The sequence below is a fragment of the Cryptomeria japonica genome, chromosome 5 (genome assembly GCF_030272615.1).
Source record: "Cryptomeria japonica chromosome 5, Sugi_1.0, whole genome shotgun sequence".
In the NCBI taxonomy this organism is placed as follows: domain Eukaryota; kingdom Viridiplantae; phylum Streptophyta; class Pinopsida; order Cupressales; family Cupressaceae; genus Cryptomeria; species Cryptomeria japonica.
Genome location: NC_081409.1, coordinates 423,826,166 through 423,849,398, shown reverse-complemented (window position 1 = coordinate 423,849,398; position 23,233 = coordinate 423,826,166).

Sequence of the window (23,233 nt, the reverse complement as noted above, 5' to 3'; positions counted from 1 at the left end):
TTTCATTAGTTAGTTATCTTGTGGATTTGTAAGCAGTTTGAAGGTCTTTTATCATTGGTGGATCACCTAGCAGTAGTTAATTTTCAGTTTTATGCATATCCTTCTTCCCTTTTCTCAAAAATTCAATTAAGTTCTTTAGGTGATCAAATAGGAAGCCGACCTATAATACAGAGGTCTTCTCTTATAATAGGATACCCACAACCTGAGAGCAGTCCAATGTGTCACTGGATTGCAAGAATTTCAAGCTTGCATCGGGTGCAAATCCATGTGACAATAGTTTTTGGCACACCCAGTGGGACTATTGGACTTTATAGTTCATAGAGGCCACCGTATGATGTCTTGGTGTGTGCAACAATAATTTATTTTTCACACCTGGCGACTCAAATCTTTGGTATTTTAGCAGTCCAACCTTCCTAGCTTATGAGAAAATACCAAACTAGGCAAAGTGCAGTCTCAGTCAATCATACCCAGCTATCACCCCCAAAAAGGAGAGCTAGGGTAGTTAACAAAGTTCCAAATCCAGTAGTTGGTGTGCTACCTGTTATTTCTAATTCTTACCCTACTATTATAGCTTATAACAATCCACTATTTGCAAGTTCTTCTAGTTAGAATACAACAAATATGGCTCTTAATCAACCCCCTAGGGTACATCCACTTGTGCCTTTTAATCAGGGTAGTCCTTTAAATTTGGTTCAATATGATGACATACCAGTTGCAACACTTAAGAGTTTGCCATTTTTCACTAGAGAGGTGGCTTCCTTGTGTGGAGTGCATCATATTGTTGTAGAAAATTTTGCTTTGAGGCTTTTGGCAACCACTTTCAAAGGGGAAGCCCTTCAGTGGTTCATGGGCTTGCCTGTGAACTCAATAGCTACATGGGATGAGTTGGGACAACTTTTAAATTGGCATTTTGAAGACAATTTAGATCATCTTTCATTGGTGGAGTAGCTCACTACCATCAAAAGAGCTCCACATGAGCATATGATGGATTTCAACTACCAGTTTCAAAGGACTTGGAATCAGATTCCAACATCGGTAAAACCTTCTAATGATTATGCTTTTTTTTTTTACCTAAAGCCTTTGAATAGTGATATTGCACTCATGATATAGTCTATGGGGGGAAATACTTTACTAGCAGCATTTGATGTTGTTGTTAGGGCTAAGACTAATCTTATTCAAGCAGGGAAGATAGCACCTAGGCCTCCCATGCCAATGTTTGCTGATATACAACCCATTATCCCTATAGTTCCACTTGTTATAGTTGTTGTACCTTCATTTCCAACATATAATGCTCAAGTTGTAGCTCAAGAGCATGTTGTCCCTAGTCATTTGCAAGAGTTGATAAGTATTAAGGAGCAAAATGCTAACCTACAGAAGACTTTGCAAAATTTTGGTAATGAGTTGGTTAATATCAAGAAAGCCCAAACTCAACCACCTTACCAAATTCCTTTCCAAGCTCCCTACTAGGCCTCGTACCAGCCAAACTCTCAAGGTCAAAGAAGGAATTTTAACCAAAGGCCTTTATAATAGTATAATCCTAATACACCCAATTCCTCAAGGGATATTGTTCTAGTCTAGAACAACTTGGTAGCTGACTATGAGTGGTGTTTCCCTTGCAACCAGCCACATAACCAATCTACATGCTCCAATGGCATGTTAAATCAGACATTGATGGTACAAAACAATGATGTTGTTCTAAGAAATCAGTCTCGGGAAGTTAATGAACAACAATCTACACCCATGGAACAAGGTAGTCCTGATGTTACTTTAATGAATTGGCAAGGTGAGGAGTTTTGTGGGGTTAATCAACCTCAAAATTAGTCATATATCCCTATAGCAACCAACACAAGATCCAAGAAAAGGGCTATCAACATGGGGCAGTAGACTGATAAGAATAATGATTAGCCTTTCTCAAGTACCCAAGCTCAGGAAAGATCTTTCTCCACTCAAAATACATAGATTCTTCAGAGATCACAACCTGTGGTGACCAAAGATCAACCAAAAAGCTAACCTTAGCTAGTGCAAATGCAAAAGAACATTGTTGTTACTAAGGGACAACAAAAGGTTAGTATGATTGATTTTAATATTTTGGATCAGTTGAAGAAAACTCATGTTAGCATTTCAATGTGGGATTCACTCGCTCTACCTAGGAAAAAAGATTTGTTACATGATGCTTTGTCTAACCTTTCCTTGACTACCCAACCATCTAATTAGCAAGCTTCAAAGGTTGTTCTTACCAATAAACCTCATCAGAAGAGTGAACAATAGTCTCAACAGTCAAAGGTAAACAAACCACCTCCCTTTTATGTCACTCTAATCATTGGCCAACACCTAGTGCATAACTGCATGATAGATTCAGGTGCAGGTAGCTCAGTCATGCCCAAGCAGTTGGTTGACCAGTTAGGATTGACTTATGAGCCATTGAATAAAGGTGTAGTGTAGTTAGATGGGACTATTGTAAATATTGTAGGAGTTATTAAAAATTTGAGTCTAACACTCCATGCTTGCCCCAATTTTTCTATTCCGCAAGAGGTATATGTGATAGACTTGCCAACCTACTTTGCAATTTTCTTATCAAGAGACTTTACACCCAAATTAGGGGGATATTTGTCATCTGATGGGTCACATATATTTTTTAGGACTAGGTATGGAACTAAAGTTACTATTAAATCATAAGGTTTAGCTAATGATCACATAGAACCCTATGTCCCTACTGTTGTCAATGTCAATTTGACCATTCATGAGCAAGATGACCAACCCATTTCATGTGATCCAAACACCCCTATTGATGACATTCCTGACATTATTATGGATGAATGGGCAGCTGACAATCTTGAGGAAGATCCTTTTAAAAATATGGATGAGGTAAACCTTGGAGTCTATATGTTTCATGAATAAGGTTCTGTTGTCCCAAATTTGATGAAGGGTGCCAGACAACAAGAAAATCAACATCAAAATGAGCTTTGGAAGCTCTATTTTGATGGGTCAAGAAGTAAGAATGGTGTTGGTGGTGGTTGCATGTTGATTTCTCCTATTGATGATAATTATTACACAACTTTTAGGTTTTCTTTTAGCTGCACCAATAATACAACTGAATATGAGGCCTTCATTCATGGTCTACAATGGGCAAAGAAGGGAGGAATCAACTATTTGTAGGTTTATGGTGATAGTTAACTGGTTTTCAACCAAGTAAGAGGTCTCCATACCACTAAGTGACCTTTAAAAATCTTATAAACATGCGGTATGGGATCTTATTGAAGATTTCCAAGCTTTCAATCTGCTGTCTATTCCTAGAAATCTTAATAAGCATGTTGATAGACTTTCTGCAATAGGAGCACAAAATGATATTCAAAGTGATATCAACAATATTAATGAACATCAATATGTAAAAGTGATTGTTACATCTTCCATTCCTAACAATGCTAATCATTGGAAAGTTTTTGATAGTGATCAAAAGATTATTAACTTTTTGAGGGAAGATACAGAGTTTTCAAATACCAGCCAAGAGAAGCTTAATCATTAGTATGATGATCAGATCATACAACAGAAAACAAACAAGATACCTAAGGGTTTGGTCACATTGGAGTCAATTTTCAATGAGGATGATCAAGTGAGAAAAGAAAAATCTAGCTTGCAGGTCAAGGAGGAACATTATAAAAATGTTGAGATTTTCAAAGATAAGTTGTTAAAGCTTGGCAAGGTGTTTACTTTAGAGGAAAGCCATGCATTTGTTTTAATATGCCAAGAGTTTAGTGATATATTGGCTTGGCAAAATTCTGATTTAAAAGGCTTTGACCCTAGTATTTCCCAACATATTCTTAATCCAAAGCTTGAGCCCCTTATGGTCAAGGAACTTAATAAACTCATTGAGAGAAACATCATTTTTCCTATTAAACACACCTCTTGGGTGTCAAAAATTATCCCAGTTAGGAAAAAGAATGGTGAAATCAGACTTTGTGTTGATTTCTGAAATCTCAATATAGCATCATTGAAGGATAGATATCCACTACCCTCTATGGAGAAGATTCTGCAAGTTGTTGTAGGTTCTGAGAGTTTCTCCTTGCTAGATGGTTTTTCAAGTTATAACCAAGTTCTAGTGAAGGAGGAAGAACAATTTAAGATAACATTTACAACTAAATGGGACACTATGGCATATAAAAATATGCCATTTGGTTTGTCAAATGCTAGTGCCACTTTTCAGCGTGCTATGGATATGGCATTTCATGGTTTGATGTATAAATTTGTACTTGTTTATTTGGATGATATCACTGTTTATTCCATAAATTTAGTTGAACACCTAGCTCAGCTAAAGAAAATTTTTGAGAGGCGTAGAGAGTATGGTATATCTCTTAGCCGAAAGAAATGTGTGTTTTTCGTTCATGAGGGTAAGCTCTTGGGCTATGTAGTGTCAAAAGAGGGTATTACTATTGATTCAGAGAGGGTGAGTGTTATTCTTTCCTTACCTCTACCAGCACATAAGAAGGGCTTGCAAATATTCTTGGGTAGGATTAATTTTGTTAGGAGGTTTATTCCATATATTACAGAATTATTAAAACCTCTAACTTCTATGTTGAAAAAGGATATTTCTTTCAGTTGGTCTAAGGATGGGAGGAGGAGTTTTGAGCTTATAAAAGAGGCACTTGTAGCTGCTCCTACTTTGCTAAACCGAGATTTCTTAAAAGACTTTATTTTGTATGCATATGGCAGCATTGATAGCATCTCAGCTATGTTTGTTCAAGAAAATGAGCATGGTTTGGAGCATCCTTTGGCCTTTTTCAGTCAAGGCCTTAAGGATTATGAGGAGAAATATTCTTGTGTTGAAAAATATGTTCTTGCTTTTGTTAGGAGTTTGAAAAAGTTCAAGTATATGTTGTCTAACAATAGGATTAAGTTAATGGTTGCTCACCCCTCAGTTAAAGAGTTTTTTCTCAGCAAAGACTTAAATGATAAGAGGTCTGGTTGGGTGACTAAGGTAATGGAATTTGATGTTGATATTAAGGTCACCAAGCTAGTCAGAGGTAAGGGTCTATGTGAGAAGCTTGTTGATCACATAAACAATAGTAAAGAGGATGAGGAGAAGGTTGTTTTGGTCCTCCAAGAAGAAGAAAAAATAGTTGTTCATGTTCCTCCTATTAGCTGGGTACAAGAAATGAAACATTTCTTACTGACCGGTGAGTGTCCTCATGGATTGAGTAAGTCAAGAAGAAGGTATTATAGAATTCAGTCAATTCCCTATGTACTCTTAAAAGGTTTTCTATTTAGAAAGGATTTTCATGGTGTATTATTCAGGTGCATAGATGTTGATTAGGTTGATAAGGTATTGTATGAGTTTCATGAAGGATCAACAGGAGGACACTTTTCAGCAAGAGCTACAGCTCTAAAAGTTATGAAAGGAGGCTATAATTGGCCTAATTTGCTCAAAGATGCACATTCCTAGGTAAGAAAGTGTAAAGAATTTGCCATGTTTGTAGGAAAAGAGAGGTTTGTAGTGCTGCCACTGCAGACAAACCAGGTAGAACAATTCTTTATGAAGTGGGGTTTGGATTTCATTGGAGTCATAAATCCTCCTTCAAGTGCTAGCCACAAGTGGGTGCTCATAGCCATTGATTATTTTACCAAGTGGACTGAGGCTATGGCACTAAAGGAAGCAAACAAGACAGTTGTTTTGAACTTTTATGATGAGTTGATAACTAGATTTGGTGTCCCTAAATCTATAGTTTCAGATAATGCTGTCGCTTTTGTAGGGAGCCGAATATCTTATTGGGTAGTAAAGAATGGCGTTTATCTCAACACCTCATCTAACTATTACCCTCAGAGCAATGGACAAGTTGAGTCCACAAATAATAATCTACTCAAAATCATTAAAAGGACCATGGAAGGAAATCAGCGAGCTTGGCATACCTAGCTTAAATCAACCTTATGGGCTGATAGAATCACACCAAAGATGTCCATTGGAATGTCTCCATACATGCTTGTGTATGGGAAAGAGGCAAGGTTTCCTATTTCACTTGAGTTTCTAACCCTTGATTTATCTAACCAACTGGATATGATTGAAGAAGAGCCTACGTCAGCAATATTGGCTCAGCTGATTGAGCTAGAGGAAGTTAGAAATAAGGCAATGAGGCAAATTGAGCATCACCAAGCTGAAATGAAAAGATATTTTGATAAGAGGGCTTCTCCTAGAGTGTTCAAGGAAGGTGAAATTGCCTTGAAATGGAATGAATTCAAGAGTAGGCTAGGCAAGCATACAAAGTTTGATGATTTTTTGAGTGGGCCTTATATGGTTTTTTAGTGCAAAAAGAACAATGCCTTCCAACTATCTAAGTTGGATGGTGATGTTGAACCAATCCCAGTTAATGGGATTCACCTCAAGAATTGCTTCTAAGGTATGCCTAAAATTTGTACATATTTCAGTTTTCCTAGTGGTAATAAGTGCTTTGCACAATAGGTCAATTTGTAGTTTTGTTTTCCCTAAGTGTCTAGTGCATAGTTCAAGAGGAGTAATAAGAGTCATACTGTTGCAATCCATAAAAGCTATAAAAGAGAGTTTTCCATCATATGAAATGAGCAATATGTTTATCCCCCTCATATAGCTGCAATAAATTGTTGTAGTGTTTCAGAGGTGTTTTGTTATTTTGTCCTATCCTAATCTGTCAATACACATGCCTAATTCATGACAGTAAGGTGTTAAGCTCACTACCATAAACCACACACTTGTACTCCATTGATTAGGATAGGTTTTTTGAGAGAAAAGAGAGTTTTTGCAGTCATGTGTGATGTGTTGTTTTAGTTTTCTAACACTCTCAGTGACTTTGTGCCAAATGGAACACATAAGGAAGCTAGTCAAAATGTTTAGCAGGCAAACATATGACAGATGTCGCCAAAACTGTTACCTATTTTCACTACAAGCTCAATATGCCTTAGAAGGAGAAACAACTGCTAAGTATGAAAAGAATACATGTTTTGTCTAACTTGTTTACTTCATGTGTAGACACAGGTAAGTAACTTTTTGTTCATTGAATTATAGCATGTGGGGTAAAATGTGGCTCCCATGAGGGTTGAGCCCAGCATGCTGATGGAGATTAATGTTACAAAGATAGATAGATCACATAAATGTTCATGCTCCATTGCAAAATTTATTTTTAAATTTGAGAGGCTCAGAAACCTTCAGGTAAAAAAAAGAAAACTACAGGGGTTGCGTGACAGAGGAAAGGCCCAAGAAGGACCATTTATCCCACATTGGCCATAGGGAGGAGCATTTTAGTATTTAAAGGCAAAGTCCCACACATATTAAGTGTCAAAGCTTACTGGCTTTTGACAAGGAGCAGCTCGGCGTTGGTGGGCCCTTCGCCTACATGCGCATCTCAAAGCAACCAAATTTTGTAGTGAAAGGGAAAATTAACAAGTGAGTAGGTTGTAAAGGATCTGATGACCATCACTATACCGCTATGCAAAAGTGCTCGACCATTAATCACCATGACTTAGAGGCTAGTGAAGTGGCATTCAGGTGGAAGTTGAGGTGGCACCTAGGTGGGTCATGTCACAAAATAGAAGTTGAGACATGGTGACATTGTGGCATAAGAGAGAGCCTCTTAGAGAGACTAAAGACCGAGCAGATTCAGATAGATCAATGGTAATCAAGAAAGATCTGATGGTTGTCGCTATGTCACGATGGGAAGATAATCACCAAACACTCCCCATGAGTTGGCGACAAAGTAAGTGTCGAAAAGGGAAAGTTAAAGCTCAAGTAGATCACTGAGATCCAATGGCAGATCAAGGAAGATTAGATGGTGGAGTGACATTCTGGGGCTATCCATGATTGTCATTGTACTGCAGTTGTGAAGTGCCCAGAATGAATACCCTCGCAATAGCTGGCAGGTCAGGTGGTGCTGAGATGGACTCTGAGCGTATCACAAGGTGAAACATGGTGACACGCCTCATGATAGGTTGCATGTCATCAAGGTGAATGTCCAACAAACCTTGGCTGCAATAGATCTTTGAATGGTTTCACTGAATGCATCGGTTTCATTGAAATAATAGATATCGATGAAACTGCAGTTTTAAAGAGACATAAAAATTGTTCATTGAGGGAGGTAGTTTGGCCAAAAGACTGATGCCTGAACAAACCAAAGTAAAATGGTGGGCCTGATGGTGTTGAGGTGGCAAATGAGGCCATGCTTAGGTAGATCAAGTGGCCAACCGAAGATTGACATGAGGCACAGACACTTAGAGAGACTAAAAGACCAAGTAGATCAGGAAAGATCAACTATAGTCTGAAAGATCTAATGGCCATCGCTATACTGCTATAAAAAGAAGCTCGCTAGTTATCATAGCCACTTGGTGACAAAGCACATGTAGAAAATGTGAGCGGCTAAGAGGTTAAAGATCGATTAGTTTGAGGACAGATCAATGACTGTCGCTATACCGCATGATGAAGATGCTCACTGGTTATCTCATGTGACTTGGCAACTGGCGAGGTGGCAGTTGAGGTGATCATCCAAGTGGGCTCAAAATGATTGAGAATGCACCATGTGGTAGAGAGAAGATGAAGAACCAAGTCAGACCAAGTCCAGATGGCAGACAAAGTGGACCTGCGAGCAAATCAGAGGCTGACATGTGGCAAAAGTCTACAAAAGAGTGGATGTCTATATTTTTCAAATCAACTTTGAACTTGAACTTTGAACCAGTTCAAAGTGGTTCAATGGTTCAAAGTTCATTATTGTCCCTCATTCTCATGGGTCCAGGATGAAGAGAGCAATAGGAGAGATAAAAGAAAAAATTAGAGTGGTTAAAAGCTGAATAGGTTTCTGAAGATCTGAGGGTTGTCACTCTACCACAATGAAAAGGTGCATAAATGTTAATCCTTGTGACATAGCGACAAGCCGTCAGCAGTCTCGATGGTTTTTGTTATGTGCTGACTATTAATACAGGCGATTAAATCAAATGGTCAGGTAACCGGTAGTGTCTAGGTGAACTCAACGTGAAATAATGTGAAGTTGTGTTTAGTTTGGCTACTTTTTTTTGCAGTTTTGGAAGAGTTTCTCTCTCAGTTAAGCCCCTTGATTTTGAGGAAAAGCTTAGAATTGATGACAACTTATCCATCTTGGAGCCAAAAAATTCAAATTTTGAATTTTTTACAAGTTTTGGTATAAGTGTTTGTTTTTTTCTCTTTTGAATGAGAGTTCTGGAGTTTTTGTACCTGGGTAGATCAGATATTCAAGCTCCTGTAACTCATTTATTATGAGTTTTTTCTAGATTTGTAATGTAGAAAGTTCCTTATTTTCAATAAAGAAGCTGAGTTACTCCTTAAATTCTTTGGTCTAAGTGTTATGATTGTAAGCATTTTGATTAAATTTATGTGATTCTTTTGTAGAATCCTTCATTTTATCTTAGTTTCTTCAGATGCTTAGGGCTAAGGTACATGTTATAGTGCAGGTCTTTGACTGTGTATGTGAATCTGTTGCATCAAAATTGTGAGAATATTATTATTCTCCTTTTTGTGATCATCAGTAAGCTATCCTTTCAAGAGAATCATTTATGAAAACATGTATGTTTGAGTTGTGAGTTTAAGCAGTTTTATTAGTTGGTTATCTTGTGGATTTGTAAGCAGTTTGCAGGTCTTTTATCATTGGTGGATCACCTAGCAGTAGTTAATTTTCAGTTTTATGTATATCCTTCTTCCCTTTTCTTAGAAATTCAATTAGATTCTTTAGGTGATCAAATAGGAAGCTAACTTATAATCCAGAGGTCTACTCTCATAATAGGATACCCACAGCCTGAGAGTTCAATGTGTCATTGGATTGCAGGAATTTCAAGCTTGCATTGGGTGAAAATCCATGTGACAACAATAAGCTTAAGGGAGAAAAACTAGCTTCAATCCATGAGTGATACATGTCAAAATATCATTGATTACATTTTTACAAAATGCTACAAAGTAGCCTCAAATCAATCTTGTGTGTAGATCATCATGGCTCATTAATTACTAATATTTGCAAGGATTGCATCCAGGAGCCGAAGCTTCATCTTCGTTGGGCCTTGTTGGATGGTCCCTCCTGTACTTGTAATTTCTATAGTAGAAATCTAAACTCTGTAGTTGGAGTTGGAGCAGGTGCATTGGGACAGGTATGAGGTGTTTGATTATTTCAATCAACAATTGCAAAATTTGAAACCTGCATAAGAAGAGGAAAAAGAAAAAAGCTAAAGTGGACACAACTTTAATTACTCCTCCTCCTCGGGCTGGTCCTCTTTTAAGGAAAAGTACTTCTTGTGCCAAGCTTCAATTTCATTAGTTGGCTAGATGAAATATTAAGCTCTACAATTTATTCATTGCTTCCTTCATCTGATGAGCTAGTAGAGTATCTTTCTCATATGTGAACTTATGATACAAAAAGTCTACATCAATGATTTTATTAATGATCAAACAATATATATTTTCTTGGTTGAGCTCATTGGCCAATTCTTCTAAGACCGCATTAACTGCTTCTTTGAAATCTTCTTTCCACTTAGAAAGTTTCTTTACCTACCCTTCATTTGTAAGAATTGTGGGAATATCCCACTTTTGCAGGCCCTTAAATGATCCTATTTTTTCTCCCAATGCCTTTCTTTCCTCTTCCACTTGAGGGAGTTCTTTGATTAATAAATTATAATTTTTCCATGTCACCCCTATAGTTTGGGGTGCTTTGGGGTCATTTTTAATTCCCAAAAGAATTTCTTTTAATTGTTGTTCCTTGGGAAACCAAGTCACCCTAATTGGTTGAAAAAATGAAAGAATTTCATCCAATTGGTTGCATAATTGTGACATCAAAGAATAAGAGGCAAGTACCTCATCCAATCTATCCAAAATCCTATTTGAAATCTACAAAATTGATGACTTTTTGATTTCAAAATAGTTTCTTTCTGCCTCTTCTTTTTCTTTTTGCAAATCTTCTTTCATTTTATCCAATTCCTCTTGTTTGGGCCTTGCTAAATACATAGAATATCTTTTTGCCAACTTAGCCTTTTGTTGTGTGTGTGAAGTAGGGTACCTGCAGCTACAACACATACACTCAATAGATCATTACAAGCATGGTTAGAAAATTGAAATAAAATGAAATATAAACCATGACATAGCGACCTATCCCATCCTAAGAGATGCAAGCATGGATTTACTCTCAAATCTCGATGAGAAATCCGAGTGACTTGACTAAAGCTAGATGGATGATTTAAAATGATATGATATGAAAGATAGATAAGAGATTGATTATACTAGATTGATCCAAGAAGCTAATTATTCTAATGATATGCATTTATTATGCTAAATGATGATGCAATTAAGCTAGAATATGATCAAATTAAGCTAGACCTAAGATGCAATTGCTTATAATAACAATGCTTAAATGATATGCAAGAATGGATATGCCTATAATAACAATGCTTGAGATGAGATGAGATGGGATATGATCTACCTATAATAACAATGCATAAATGATATGAGATGGGATCCTTTGTGCTCCAAAATGGGGGATATTTATAGGATTTCCAAGGCCAAGGGTGAGGTGGCAGGAATCAACGATCAAGATTGAGTCTGAAGATATCAAGGGTTAAATTGGAGGAGGTTGGAGAAGAGGTTGGAGGGAAGTACACTTGTCATCTCTGTGGTGAGAAGTGTCAAGGAGCCTTGCTCATGTGAGGGCAAGTGTCCAAAGGAGGAGACATGTGGCATAAGTGTCATGTGTCTCAAGGGGAGAATATCCAACCCATAGAAGGTTAGGATGTGCAAGATAGGATAGGGTTAGTTAAACTCAGGGTTAAGTGGAATGGGTTAGGTTAGGGGGTGGTTAGCATAGGTGGTTAGAAGTTAGGAGGCATGTGGGGAATTTGAATTTAAAAATTCAAATAATAGGAAAAGACTAATTAACTTTCAACAACTCATAAATTGATTTTTTTAATTAATTAGGGGATTATAAGAAATGAATTAAATGGGGGAGGATTAATTAATGCAAATTAATTAATCAAAGGGGACTATTGAAATGAACTCATTAAATACATCCCTAGATTTATTAATAAGTAGGTGAATGGGGGGATTTAATCAAATTGCTAGTGAATTCAATTAAATTGGGAAGGGGGGTTAATTAAATAATTGCTTATTTAATTAATTATCTTCAGACCATTTTTAGGTGTATACATTTTTCCCCTCTTTGAAGTGAGGTCTGATGACGTGTTAATTCAAAGAATAATCTCATTTTGATGATGTTGATGTGATATTGGTTTGATAGGATGCCCCAGACATTGATTGATAAATTGTTGTACGATGATGCCCCCTTGAGAGATCAATTGAGATAATTGATATTCAGAGTGTTTGGATCTTTATGAAATTGATTTCCCAATTAGATGATCTATTTTCTGCAATGTTGATTGATAAAAGTGTGAGTTCTTCAATCACTATGATGTGGTCCTTGATGTGATGATTGATAGAGTTTGATTGAATTGATTAGATTGATAAGATTGAGATCCAGTCTAGTTTTAGGAATGACACCTCTTGTATAAAACAAAGATGATCGAAGTGTTTGGTTTCAGGAATGATATATCCTATATAACACTTGATCAAAACATCTGGTTCCAGGATAGATACATCTTGTATAAGAAATGATAGAATGGATCAAACACGATAGATTGATATAATTGATAAGATTGATTGGATAAAGAACTGACATTTTGTTGATATCATGTTGCAGGAAAATTCAGATGTGTTGATGTTGGCATATTTGAGGGAGTAGCATAATAGTCGCATTGGGTCAATAACATTTAGAGAGAGATGAGTCATCATTTGGATTTTGTATACACCTATGATGATACATTGATGATTCTTGCGATAGATGTGACCTTGGATAAGATGAGCTTTTGTGATCCTATGCAAGAATGAAATGCAAGCTAAATGCAAATGAAATGCAATGTTGCGATCAGACCAGTCATTGGGTTATTGCATTTTGTCATCAATGAGCTTCTTTTTTTTAATGTGGGAAGTGAGTGCAAACATTGATGGTACAATTAAACTGTGATGACCTGAGCACTATTTTCTTGGATGTTCACATTCCAAGTTAGCACAAACATCGAGGTATAATTGAACCAAGATGACCTAAGTGTTGCTTGTGTAAAATAGGCGATATTAACCATTTATATATGCAAATAGGAAATGTCTTTGATGATACTGTGATGATCATGTCCTGAGATAAATTTGCACATATTAATGATTAATTTATAGATAGCAGACAAGATAAATATCGTGTTCCTTCCTTGTTCCTCTAGTTAGAGACATCCTGGAGTCACTTAGAAATCATGATAGCGAAAATCAATATAGATAAGTTGAACCAAAGTGTTAAAATCATTAGTCAAAAGATATCATCCATTGATATGTGTGTGTCATGCTTAGACTCACATGTGATAGTTTGATGGTTGATAATTTGATCTCGTGTTCAATGTCGGATTTGTCTCAGGCTTCTCTTGGAAAGAGTTGTCTAACTATTGTTCTATCTATTTGATTAAGCCCAAAACAATCCAAAATTTTGCCCCTAGCTAGGTGCAGGATTTTGCCCAAGCCTAGAAACAAATGTATTATGATATACCTAATGATCCAAACCATGGTGAGAAATTAGCTACGATGCCTGCATATGTACAAAGGCTTATTGGTGGATATGAACAACGCTGATGGGAAATGAAATGCAAGTGGAAGGATGCATGAACTAATAGATGGAAGAGCTAGCTAATAGATAGAGTCTATTGTCGGATTTTCACCATCTATTTTTATTGCACTTTTCTCATATTTGAATTTTTTTTTGTTTCTCTGTTTTTCGTTGTTTTTTGTATTTTCTGCTTTTTCACTATTTTTTATTTTTCTATTTTTTCACTTTTTTTTATTTTTATGCTTTTTCATTATTTTTTTATTTTTATGCTTTTTCACTATTTTTGGATTTTTTTGCTTTTTCACTTTTTTTGGATTATTCTTCTTTTTCAGACATAAAACTTTTTCAGATGCATGCTATTGCTGGGTTCCTCAAGCTAATCCCCATCTTGTGTTGATAGTTGATATCCTCTTGACCCAAATACTATTGTGACCACAAATGGACCTAACCAGTTTGGTTCAAATTCCCTTTCTTTTCTCGATCTGACTCATTTCATGGATTTTCCTTTAGTACTAGTTCTCCAACTTGAAAGACTCTTGGTTTGACCTTGTGATTATAACTTCAGCACATTCTTTCTTGATACCCCTTTAAATGATCAAAGGCATTTTGTCTTCATTCATGGATCAATTCTAGTTCTTGTAGTCTAGATACTCTTTGTTCTTCATTTGGGATAAGTCCTTTTAATGATACTCATAGAGAAGGTATATCTACTTCTATTGGCAGTATTGCTTCTGATCCATAGAAAAGAGAGAAAGATGTGGCGCATGTTGGTGTGCAGATACTGGTATGGTAGGCCCATAGAGTAGGGTTCAATTGAATATGCCAATGTCTGTTGGCATCATTCACTATCTTTTTCAGGATTTTAAGAATAGTTTTGTTTGATGCTTCTGCTTGCCAATTCCCTTGTGGATAGTAGGGTATGGAAAATCTATGTTGGATATTGAATTTCTCACATAGATTTTCTACATCATGGTTCTTAAATGGTTGCCCATTATCAGTGATAATGGTCATGGGTATGCCATAACAACATATGATGTAGTTCACGATAAATGCAGCAATTTTTTTTCCTGTGATATTGATGAGAGGTATTGCCTCAATCCATTTTGTGAAATATTCCGTAGTTACAAGGATGAATTTGTGACCATTGGATAAAGAGGATTTATCTTTCCTACTAGATCAACACCCCATTGATAAAATGGCCAAGATGTTGCCAAAGCATGAAGTTCTTGTGTTGGTGCATGAATCAAATTTCCATGGATCTGATATTGTTTGCATTTTTTAGCTATCTGAAAAGAATCTCATTCCATAGTTGGCCAATAATAGCCCAAGCATATGGGTTTTTTCGAAAGGGTAACACCACTTGAATGAGTGCCACAAATTCTATTATGGACTTTATTTAAGGCCTTCTCAGATTCTTCTTGTTCAATACTTCTTAAGAGAGTATTGTCCAGACCTCGTTTAAAAATGGTATCCATGACAAGAGTATAACGGGAAGATTGGTGAATAAAGTTTCTCTTTTGGTTCTTTGATAAGTTAGGAGGGAGGATATTATCTTTTAGGTATGTATAAGTGTGGCCAAAGTAGGAGGAATCATGCCTGACAAGGTGATAGATAGTTTGGGAATCAAGACAATTATGAGCTGGGTAAAACAAATCTTCCACCAAGAATTCGTAATGCTCTTTGATTTTCCTATGTCTAAAGTGGAGAAGCAAGTGTTGCCATGGTATTTGTTGCTTTGTTGTCATTACTCAGAATTTGCTCAAAAGTGATTTCTACAAATTATTTCTTGACATCGTCAACCATCTTCTTATGGGGCATTAGCTTTTCATCCTTTGTTTGATAATCGTCATTGATTTGATTGATGATGAGTTGAGAGTCTCCAAAGACTGTAAGTTGTGTAATGTTCTATTCTATGGCCATTTTGATTCATGTGACCAAAGCTTCATATTCTGCTATATTGTTGGTGCATAGAAAACTTAATTTGTGTGCCTTTGTAATTGTATGCCCTTATGGTGTGATAAATAGAATGCTTGCTCCTGATGCATGTTGTGTTCTATTACTCATGCCTACTCCTAGACTGATATTTAGGTGATGTATTATAAGATCTGGATCTAACCCTGGAATGTCTATATATGAATAGGCAAAATTGATTTTCCATCTTGTGAAGAGGTCCATATATTTTTGCATTTCTTGTTTTGATAGAGAGGTTGTTGGATGTAGATCAGTTGTGTCAATGTTAGCTACCTCTATTGGTTCTATCAGGAAAGATGACCTCTCTTGATAGTATTCAGGTAAGGTCTTAAATCTCCCATATTCCAACACCTTGAGGAGGTTTTCATCGTTAGATGTGTCCTTTGTTTTTTCTCAGTCTAATGTTTCCAATAAATGGTTTTCAGCATTAGATCTGATATTGTTTTCATTTTTTTCACTTTTGTGACTGGGAGATTTGACACCCACTTGACTCAAAGACACATTATCCAAATCCCTGGTGGAAGTTGTTGTGGGCTCAATTTTAGTAATATATAAGGATATGGCATGGTCACTAGGAAAGGTATCAATGATAGTAAGTCTTTCATTTTTCCATTCCATAAGTTCACGATGGATTAAGCGTAAAGGATCCTCAGGTTGAATTGTTTCAAAGATATGAAGGGTCATGATAGAGATGTCAGAGCTTTCAATATACATTTCAATGTCTAGAATGATACTCTCATCAGAATGACCTCACGCAAGTAGCTCTTGATTGTCCTCGATTAAGTCCAAGTCAACTAAATGTGATTCTAATTAAAGTGGGCTAGTTCGTAATGTTTTCCCTGCATAAGTATGAACTACATTGACACCTACATCTTCTTCTTCCCTTTCAATTACAAGTTTCTCTTGTATGTTATCATGTTCATCTTATTGTTGGCTAGAAGTTGTGTCCTCTAGTAGAGTAACTTATCCATACCCTAAGCCTGAATTATTTGTAGCCTATTGAGTATGAAGTTGGATAGGTTCTAAGATACCTTATTTTATTTTTCCTAAAGGACCTGTTCCAGTGTATCCCATTTTCTGAAGGATTTTGAATCCTTTTCCATATTTTTCTATAGGTATTCCAACATTGTTGATCTTTTGTTGGACTTATTCATCCTTATATAGCCACTATAGCAAGTCTTTGCCTTTTGTTTCTTCTGATAAGGTCCCAACACTAACAAATTCTCCATAAAATATGGGAAGATATTTCACAATTGGTTGTTGTTTAGAGTTTGATAGTTTTCCGTAGGATTTAGGAGAAAGTGGTAATTGTGATAGTGAATATTCTTCATTCTCTCAATCTCTTAGCAGTATTTCTTTTTCCATGCTTGATAAAATTGAGGCAAATGATTTTTCTTGTGTGTTTGAAGATGATGCCTCCCTATTATGAGGAACAATGGCCTCTTGAGCTAGTTTTAGATTACTACAGTACCAAAATGGATTTCAATTTGCTAAGATCATGATTTCCTGCTCATTTCTAGGGAGATTTCAGGAATTGATGATATGTTGATGCAATAGCTTGTATGTCATGTATCCAGGGTCTTCCCAAGAATATGTTGTATGTTAAGTACAAGTCTAGAACTTGGCATGTTGTGTTTTTTTGCCAAGGTCCCACTTTGATGGGTAATATCACAATTCCTTTAGAGGAACGCTCTTCTTCATCATATGCTTTGATGATGATATTTTTCTAAGGATCAACTACATCTTTAGAATAACCTACAACATGGACAAGACTCAACGAGCAAATGTTTAAGCTAGCTCCCCCATCTATTAAGACATGTTTAACATGCATCTTCTGAATGAGGACTTCAATATGCAAGGGAGTGTTATGAGGATGTTGCAAGGACATGTCATCTTTTTCAGTGAATGATAAGCAATGAGGGGTTCTAAGATGTCCCACCATGGTTTAGAATTGATCTACATCAAGATCTTTGGACACTGTCTTATCTATTAATTCTCTTTCAAGAATTTATTTGTGTGCAGGTGAAAGATTTAAAAGTTCTAAGATGGATATTTGAGTGGGAATTTTATGTAGTTGATCCACTAGACTGTATTGTTTTGCAGTGGATGACGTGTTAGTTATAGAACTCGACAAAACAACTTTGGCTTTGCTTCTTGTGATAGCATGATCAAGTTCTTGATGTTGTTTTTCTTTAATTACAATCACATTTACCACATTATCATATGCATGAGCATAGTTCACCTTTACTTTACCTTTACCATTATGTGTTTTTATTGATTTTCCCTTCTCATAGTTTGGAAGTGGAGTTTTGAAAGTTGTATGAGATTCATTTATCGTATGTCCATCCACATTTATCACTCCATTATCAATCAAATCTTGGATGACATATTTCAACTGATGACAATTATCTGTGTGGTGTCCCTTGTTTTGATGGAAATCACAATAATGGTTGTTGTTCCACCAAGAGGGTTTCACTTGAGGTTCAAAGTTTCTTCCTTCTGTCAAAGTAATCAATTTGTTTGCGAGAAGCGTCTTTAATGCTGACCCAAGTGGTTCACCAATGTTTGTAAATTTCCTTCGAAATAAATTATTGAAAGTTGATTTTTGGTGATTGTTTTTTTGTTGAGCCATTCTTGAGTGACTGGATAAATTAAAAACTAGTTGCTTTGGTTTTACATTGTTGTTATCCACTATCCCATCATTGATGATATTTTGATTTCTATTTCAAAATTTGGGCTTATCATTGTTATTGTTAGCATTATTGTTAGGAGGATTAACTCCTTCTTTGTATAGCTTCAACTCACCCTTCTTTATCATAGCTTCCTCCATTTTGATTCCATTATCAATCATTGCATTGCATTTTTAGATGATATCTCATTTGTCTGTTTAGGTTGTTGATGAATATATCCATTTTTTTGTATTTTGGCATCGTACGAGGATATCATGAAGCTAACTGTCTTGATCTCTATAGAAAAATCATGAAAGGTTCTCCACTCTTTTGTTTAGTATTACATAGGTCAAGCATTGTGATCTCATGTTGTATGTTGTAAGAGTATTGTGAAACAAACTTATCCACCAATTCTGCGAATGATCTACATCATCCCTTTTGGGAACGAAATTTTCCTCATTAGTTCTTGTGTTATATATTATTGATGTGTCATCCTTTTTGTGATCGAAAATCTCCTCATGTCATTCGTTATCATGGAAAGTGGCACTTCTCTTTTGTCCTAAATTGCTCACATAAAAATCTTGGGGGAGTGTAGCACCAGATTTTGCTAACATTAGGAAGTATTTTTCTTTTTCTCCCTCCAATATTTTCTCCATAAACTTATCAAATTTAGGATCTTGTTTGATTTCTTTGATACGTTGATCTATTACCTCTTCTTATTGTATTTCATTTTTGTGTCCCATATTCCTATAATATTTAGTTATTTCAAATATTTTCATTTCTACGATCTTTCATCTCTGCACCCTAGTTAAAACAGGTATACACGTGTGTTGAATATTGTGCAAGGATTCAATTGTCTAAAAGGTGTTTCGATAAGTGACCAACTATCAAAGTAGATATGATAGAGTGAGATGACACTAAAAGATAATTCAAGTATTTGTCAGTTTGCGAATTTTTTCGATCTCAGTTTGGAGTGTAATGATGATGATTTTGATAAAACCAAGTCCAATAGGAATGATATATCCTATGATATGGGACAAGGTTATCCTAATCAAACATTGTAGATTCATGATAGAGGATCATAGATCCTGATGAGAAACTATGTTTTGAGTGATCAATTTATCAAAGAGCGTGATAATGCACTTTGAGATGTTATATCTTGAACTTGTTGAAGGTGAATACTTGAAAATCTTATGGTGTCTAGCTGTAGAATCCAATTTGATAGAAGATAACTTGACCGAGTGAACCAAGAAGACAACCTAAGCACAAAATGATAGATATTAGGTGTTTATGCTCACTATAAATTGACCAAGAAAACATGACATCTCTAAAAAAGACATGGAATAATATAGCTCTGGACTGACAAAGACAAAAAAATTTATGACAGTTTACACAGTCCCAAACAACAATTCATATAGACCCATGCGATAAACTAGGAATCTTGTACGACACTTCCCAAATAACCATAAGACAACTGATAACAAAAATATTCTACTAATCTGACTCATACGATAACTGACACATAGTAGGATGATAAACTAGATTTCTCGTACGACAAACTAGAAAACTCATATGAATGAGGACAAAGCAGAGACAAGATTTTGACTTTGATAGATTTTTTACTAAAAATGTTTCATGTTTTGATTCTATTTTCTTGTTTTAGATGTCTGAGTTTTTGTTTTAGGGATGAAAACACAACAAACACGCGATATGATAAGTGACCTCAAGCACAATATGCTAAATCTTAAGGAAGTTGGCTGAGAGAGAAAACCTTTGCTTGCAAACTTAGGTACACACCCAATAGCTAATTAGAATACAATCATTGAGTCTCATGCAATGGATTCTCAATGTTGTATTATCTGACTCCAAATTCTAATGGGGGCATGATATGGCAAGTGTCTTGGGAGACTTACTATCTCTCTTATATGAAGATTATCCCCCTTTTGGAGGTGAATCAGGTAGCTTCTATCTTAGGGTTCATACTAAGGATTTCCGTTTGGAATTACCCCTTATAGTCGTGCAAATGTGATTGAGGCCTATAGCCCAACAAGGTACCAAAACAATAAGTAGTCATGCAAGCATGATTGAGACCGCGAGGCCCTACTAAATGTATGATATGAGAGATCTCAAAAGAGAAAACCCAACTAATCCCATCCTCTAAGACTTTAATCTCAAGAGGCCTATGTTTTAGAGTTATTTAGAAAGCTTAGGTCTAGTTGTACTCACTTGGGTTGTTCTCATAGGGTGATTACTTTTTCCCACTATGATAGGGCCACTAAAGGTATTCAAATCTCAAACATAGAAGCGCTCCAAGGGTCGAGATTTCTGATTGTCCAAATGGACAAGAGCATACTCTCCTATCTTTTAGACAACTTCTCAAGCATAGAAAATAAGATGTTCATTTACCATTACCAAATTAAGTTTGCCTGGAAAATTTTAAGAAGACACAAAGTTTGGTTAAGCTTTCTTTAGGCAACCCACGAAACCAATACATTAGTAATCATGTTGTTTTGAGCGATTGAATTTCTTTGGCAAGTGTAATCTTCAACAATCTTCCTGCAAAAAACTAGTTAGGCTACTAGCAAACTCACAAACAAACCAGGGTTAGCATTAGAAATAGCCAAATTTAAGCATGGAAACCCTTAAAATGCAATCTTTTTTGAAAAGCCAGAAGCAAAATCTTGTATGGGTATATTCACCTAATAGTACAAGTATTCCCACATACCCATACGAGTGCACAAAGAAACTCATACGGTACTGCAAAGGTATTTGTATGAGATACTAGAGCAGGCATGGCCAAAAACTTGTGAGATTAAAGATTTAATGATGTAAAGAGGCTAAAAATGAGATTTTCGACCCCACGGTGGGCACCAAAATACCATGCATGTGAAGTAGAGTACCTACAGCTACAACACAAACACTCAATAGATCATTACAAGCACGGTTAGAAAATTAAAATCAAATGAAAGATAAACCATGACAAAGCGACCTATTGCCTCCTAAGAGATGTGAGTGTGGATTTGCTCTCAGATCTGGATGAGAAATCCTAGTGACTTGACTACACCTAGATGAAGGATTTAAAATGATATGATATGCAAGCTAGATGAGAGATTGATTATGCTATATTGATCCAAGAAGCTAATTATGCTAATGATATCATTTATTATGCTAAATGATGATGCCATTAAGCTAGAATATGATCAAATTAAGCTAGATCTAAGATGTAATTCCTTATAATAATAATTCTTAAATGATATGCAAGAATGGATATGCCTATAATAACAATGCTTGAGATGAGATGAGATGGGATATGATCTACCTATAATAACAATGCATAAATGATATGAGATGGGATCCTTTGTGCTCCAAAATGGGGGATATTTATAGGATTTCCAAGGCTAGGGGTGAGGTGGCAGGAATCAATGGTCAAGATTGAGTCTGAAGATATCAAGGGTTAAATTGGAGGAGGTTGGAGAAGAGGTTGGAGGGAGGGACACTTGTCATCTCTATGGTGACAAGTGTCTAGGAGCCTTGCTCATGTGAGGGCAAGTGTCCAAGGGAGGAGACATGTGGCATAAGTGTCATGTGTCTCAAGGGGAGAATATCCAACCCATAGGAAGTTAGGATGTGCAAGATAGGATAGGGTTAGTTAAACCCAGGGTTAGGTTGAATGGGTTAGGTTAGGGGGTGGTTAGGGTAGGTGGTTAGAAGTTAGGAGGCATGTGGGGAATTTGAATTTAAAAATTCAAATAATAGGAAAAGGCTAATTAACTTTCAACAACTCATAAATTGATTTTTTAAAGTAATTAGGCTATTAGAAGAAATAAATTAAATGGGGAAGGATTAATTAATGTAAATTAATTAATCAAAGGAGACCATTGAAATGGACTCATTAAATAAATCCTTAGATTTATTAATAAGCATGTGAATGGGGGAATTTAATCAAATTGCTAGTGAATTCAATTAAATTGGGAAGGGGGATTAATTAAATAATTTCTTATTTAATTAATTATCTTCGGACCATTTTTAGGTGTATACACCTTTATTTTTACATTCTCAATAAAAAGTCTATCATGATCAACAGTGAGAGTAACATGTAGCACCTTGAGTCTTTCATTCTTTTATCTTTCTCTTCCACAATGAGCTTAGAAAAATGGTTTGCATACATTGAGATGGTGGTAGCCTCCAATGCAATTGTGTCTTTTAGAGTCCTAACAACTGCATTACCAACCCTGTGTTCTACCCCATGTAAAACCAGAGTCTTATCTATGTTTAGGGTCTTAGACCATACTACAAATGCCTTTATACTAGGATTAATCCCTTAACCATGTTTCCCAAACTCTTGTGCATGCAATGGGTCTTCTTTCCTCATTACTTGGTTTAAAATAAAAATTATCTCTAGGATCCACCCTAAAATGAGTAGCATCCCACTATTCTACACCATTTCTCTAGCCCCTTGGGGTGAACACTTAATGTTATCTCTGTCAAAATTTTGCATTTCTTCCTCAGATAAATTCTTTAATTTTTCCTGCAGCCAAAAGGATTTGAACTCGGGTGTGTTAATGAAATCATCATCAGACGTGAATTGTTTGGAGGCTATCATTCTTTCATTAGTAACCTCATTCTCAAGAATAACACTAGGGATAATTATCATATCTGAATCCAATAAAACTTTATCTGCCTCATCATCTTTGAATTCTTCATGAGGAGGGGAAGGTGGTGACACACTTGAGTCCATTTTTGCTTCAACTACATGTACTAAATCTGATATTTTTGCCTTCCCCCTCTCAATTCTTCTCTTCACCTCTGTAGTAGGATTCTCACCCTTTTGAGGATCCTATTGAGGAGCACCTTGTGAAGGTCCCTCTACCAAATTTTCCTTTCCTTTTGACTTAGAGACAGATGGTAGTATGTCAATAGGCCCTTCTTCCTATG